This window comes from Corythoichthys intestinalis, chromosome 3 (assembly GCF_030265065.1).
Source record: "Corythoichthys intestinalis isolate RoL2023-P3 chromosome 3, ASM3026506v1, whole genome shotgun sequence".
NCBI lineage: Eukaryota > Metazoa > Chordata > Actinopteri > Syngnathiformes > Syngnathidae > Corythoichthys > Corythoichthys intestinalis.
In genome coordinates, this window is record NC_080397.1 from 64,763,605 (window position 1) to 64,769,079 (window position 5,475).

Sequence of the window (5,475 nt, forward strand, 5' to 3'; positions counted from 1 at the left end):
AATGGTAAATATGTAGAATAAAGAGGAAAAATGTACTCCAGTGTAGCGGAGTAGTGTTTCTTCAAAAATCTACTCAAGTCATTTAACCAAATTTAAAATATCTTGGGTAGTCCTATTCCAACAACTGGAACAGTAACTCAAGAAATAATTAGCACAGAACATGAACATTACTTACGGCACCCATTGCATTGTATGTTTTAAGACTGTGGTGTTGACAGCAGATTGTCTTTCCCGAGGGAGTGAGGATGGCCAGATGACGCTTTGAGTCAATTGATTCAAAGCTTGATGGTGGTTCATTTGCTGAACATCCAATATTTATTTGAAAAATATCATTTTTGAGGGAGGGGCAGGGCTACCGCATATAGCACATAGTCATCCAGGCCCTGGGTGGGGCAAGGGTGAGTTGCCGACGGGCGGAATGCCAACCGACCGGTTTCGGCGCAATGTCGCCGATCTTTTGGCCGACATAATCTACCCACCCATACTAAACGCTAAGAACCCCATTCACCCGAACCGAAGGTCAAACAGAAAGGTAAGATGACGCCCGGAGCTGGAATACAGTGTTAAAATAAACCCACCCGCACCCTGGACTCCCGGGTAGCACGGTCCGCCAGGGGGTGTTGTTCTGCCTGACGGGCACGTTGTTGCTCATTCGTACTGTACATTTAAAAAAAAAAACGTTTAATCTGACGCTGGCGTTATAAAACATGTACATTTTAGGGCTGTCAAACGATTAAAATTTTTAATCGAGTTAATTACTGCTTAAAAATTGATCGTAATCGCAATTCTTACCATCTATAAAATATGCCATATTTCTCTGTAAATTATTGTTGGAATGAAAAGATAAGACGGATATATACATTCAACATACGGTACATAAGTACTGTGTTTGTTATAACAAATCAAGATGGCATTAACATTCTCTTAAAGCGATCCATGGATAGAAAAACTTGTAGTTCTTAAAAGAAAAATGCTGCTGAAGGCAGAGGGCGCCGGACATTACACTGCTGTCATTTTAAGCTGATCAGGGCATGTGCGTTAATTGCATCAAATATTTTAACGTGATTAATTTTTTAAAAATTAATTCCCGGCCATTAACGCAATAGTTTTGACAGCCCGTGTACATTTATTTTTTTTGAATTGGCGTATATCCAAAATGAAGAGAAGTTATCCTTCTGGAAGCGACAAAAGGAAAAAAAAAAAAAAAGGAAGCAAGACAGTGGTGTGTACTATGTAGTAGTTATGTCCTAATGTAGTAGAAGCGGGGCACTTTGAGTGTCCTAAAAAGTGCACTATGAGACCGAGGAATCATTAAGGCCTGTCAAAGTTATTGCGTTGACAGGCGGTAATTAATTTTTAAAATCACGTTAAAGTATTGAATGCATTTAACGCATGTGCGGGACGACCCACTCATGCATTGCTGCAAACAGACTAAAATGGAGCCATTTTGTGTATTTTGAGAGCTAAGAGGCAGAGACAAGCTAGAGGAGTTGACTCAGGCATTCGTTGGTGACATGCTATTTATTGGCATAAGCTTTGGCATCTCTTCCACAACAATTATAACTATTGTGGTGAGCGACTTGGGGTAGAATGACAGGATATAATCTTTTTCTTAACACCCTGTATTGAACACAAACCAGAGAAGATATACCATTTGCAGCCACCACTGACAGTCATGGTTGCCCCACTTCCCATCATGCATTTGGGCGGAACAGTTAAGTCGCTACAGTATCATTTACTGAAAGCACAACAAAAATAATATTGCTACCTATCAAAAAAAATAGTGCTCACAAAAAGAAAAGCGCTCAATGCAAAGAGAACTGGCATTCCCAATCAAAATAGCTATGCAAAACAATACTCAGACTATGGTCAAACTCTATTCAAACATTTCGTTTAGCTCAACAAATACACTAGATGGCAATACAGTGATAGCTCACGAACATAATTGGTTCCCAGAAAGTGTGTGTAAGGCGAAAAGTTCGTCTTCCGAACATTTATTTCCCATAAGAAACCATTAAAATGAGAATAATCCGTTCCCAGGTCCCCATAAAACATCATTTTCTACTAAATAAGCCTTAAAACTACACAAAAATATACCTTATTTTATGTATAATAAATGTGCTATTGTATTATAATTAAAGAAATAAACTGTACTGTATAATAAAGTCGTTTTATTTACCTTTGTGATGGTAGTTGATGGCTTGATGGAATGGAGTGGGAGGAGGAGGGAGGGAGGGAGGGAGTTACTGTTTGGAAGGAGAGTGTTACCGGCAAAGTGCGCAGTTAGCGTAGACTCCACTGCTGTGCCCCCCACATGCTTTTGGTTGTTAATAAAAGTGCCCACAAAAAGCCATCCGACGCCTCTGGGTGTTTGTATGCACGCCGCCACCTTTCTGGAGAGGAAATCGGGCGAACCGAAGACAACGAGCCAACGTGACTCGCCGGTCCACTTCTCACTACGGTGGGAAGCTGAAAGCACCGCCAATTACCAGTCGAGGGCGAATTGGTAACACGAGTCACCTTCCATAAGGACTGTAGGTAACTCTTTTTCGGTCCCATAATAGCAAAAGTACACTCAATATGGTCCAAAATGTCTATCAAACACAAACCACGTCCGCACTCAACGAAAGTGAGGGGACGAACTGGGACGCCGTGAGCGTGCGTCAGCTTCTCGTGGCGCTTTTCGACCGCGTGAATTGGTTCGTCCGCCGAAAACTAGTTCGTCAGCAGAGACTGTATGCTCGCGAATTTAATGTTCTTGAGGCGAAAAGTTCGTGAGCTTAAGCGTTCGTGAGCTGAGGTATCACTGTATTTAGTCACAATATACAAACTATTAGTGTTGTATCGGTCGCGAACGATTCGTTCTTTTTGAACGAATTGTTTGGGTGAACGAGACCGAACTAATCACCATCTGCACTGATTCGTTCTATGAAGTTGGTGGCGCTTGTTCGCTGCGTGCGAGGGCGTTGAGCAAGCGGCAGCGTCTTCTGACATCGCACACGACCAATCAGACGCCAGCCTCATCGCGGGCAGGGGAGGGAGCGGAAACAGAATCATGGCGTATGTCACTCATTTCCACGTGTGGCCAATAAGCAGCCAGCGTGCAGGCAGGGGGGAAAGACTGAGTTTTGTCACTTCCCGTTCAGTGATTCGGTCCTCCGGTTCCTGACCTAGCTTGCTGCTAACTTGACTTTCCAGTAATGACTATGCGGTGAACGAGTCATAAAATGAAAGGAAACGACTTTGTCACATATTTGTTAACGTGGAGCCTATCAAATGCTGCTCAAAAAGACAAAAACACCACACAAATCTAGCGAGCATGGTTTAGTGTTCTACTTTTCTCAACAGACTCGGGACTGTGCCTATGACGATATACTATCAAATTTACAGTAATTTAAAACGCGTAGCTACGAGGCAAGCAAAACCTGAGCTGCGGTCGCGTGACGGCAGTGAAGCGGGCAGAGAACTGTCACTATATGGAGGCTTCATGGCAGCGATATGTACCTCATATGTGCACAGAAAAAAAATAATATTTAGTATGATCACCATAATACTGATTTGCAATGAAACTGTATATACATGTCAATTTTTTCCGAGTGTTTTTTTTTTTTTTTTCGTGTCAGAGGGTGTCGGTTGGTTTGACAAATTATGTCAATCCGTCCATCATGTGCTACTCAAGCGCCCCAAAAACAAAGCGCGCGGACACGGGAGATGTCGCAATATGTCTACATTTTTCTTAACAGACTAATAAGAGTAGAAAGGCGAAATCATAAAGCAAACAATTATTTCTCGTCAGCATTTGACGATCTGAGATGCGGGGACGACAGGGGAGCTGACCGGATTATTTTATTTATTAATACCAGTGCAAAAATTCAAAACGATCATCTTAATAATAAAAAACAAAAATACAACAGAGCGAGAGGTTAATATGATGTGTTGGCCGTTCCATAATTAGAAATTAAACTTTCGATTTATTTTTATTTTCGTGACAGCAAGCATGCCGCGTTGGCTGTTAGCAGCAGCATTGTATATGTGAGCAAGATCATGCTAAAGAAAGTCCGTGCGCCCCCGACCCCAAACCCCGACTTCCCCCTCAAAAGGAAAATGTTTAACCGTGTCCTAATTCGAAATGCAAGCACGAGCCATGACTTTGAGCCCATAGAACTAGGACAGACGACGCGGAAGTCCTCCCTCGCTTTTGCAGCAGCGGGAGGGAGACGAGGCTGTCTCTGAGAGCAGAATGATATCGCCTGTCACTCATTTCTGAAACTACGACGAGTGGTCAATGTGCAAGAGAGGGAGGGACCAAGCAATGTCACTTCCCGTTCAGTTATACTGCGAAGCGGTCTTTGGTGATTCGTTCGGCAACGTCACTTCCCGTTCACTAACCGAACGATTCATTTGGGTGGGGAGGGAGATGAGGGGGGCGAACGATTCGTTGAACGATTCGTTTGAACGAATCGTTTTACTGAACGAACCGGAATGGATTCGTTTACTCAAGTGAACGACAGATCCCGTCACTACAAACTATCGGTGGTCTCGTACGTTGTGAAGTCAATACTCAAATGAACGTAAGGTACAATGAATGAACCTGGAAACTACGGCGTCAGTCGAGGGGCAAAACGCACCAGAAAAACTTGGCTAGATCTCTAATTAATTGAAAACTCGCCTTTGACACCTTGTGGTGTATTTCAATCACTACTTTCCACAATGGCGAGCTATTAGTTTATTTTTGGATGAAAAATTCTACAAATTTTATTAAAACGAAAACATACAGAGGGGTTTTAATATAAAATTACTATCACTTGTACTCACATTTAAGAATTACAAGTCTTTCTATCCATGGATCCCTTTAAGTGAAAGAATGTTGTGGATTTATTGTTATAATAAACAAATACAGTACTTACTGTAGACTATGTTGAACACTTATGTCCGTCTTGTGTCTTATTTTTCCGTTCCGACAATAATTTACAAATATGACATATTTTAGAGATGGTTTGAATTGAGATTAATTACGATTAATTCGTTTTTAAGTTTTCGTTTGACAGCCCAAGTTATTATACTTTTATTAAATATGCTATTGCTCCAAGTCCAACTGTCCCCCTATACTTGCACACGCTGGAAGGGCCCCATGTTGCTTGATGCCTGGGGACCCTTGCTACGCCTCTGAACACACCCGAATCAAATGATCAGCTCATCAGCAGGGGCCTGATAGCGATCCTGATTATTTGATTCAGGTGTTTGGAGACACGGAAAAGAAGCTGAATAGGGGCCCTCTAGGACCGGACTTGGGTACCCCTGGCTTAGGTGATTATTCTTGCTTTCTTTTTGTTCCTGGACGGTCTGTCGTCATCTTCTGTTCATTAAAAGAATTCAAAGAAGCACTCTTCTTTATATATCTATGTGTCTGATATCTATGGCGCCCCCATATCTCCAGGGGGCGTGACTTGAAGTCATTACGTAAAGAGCAGGCAC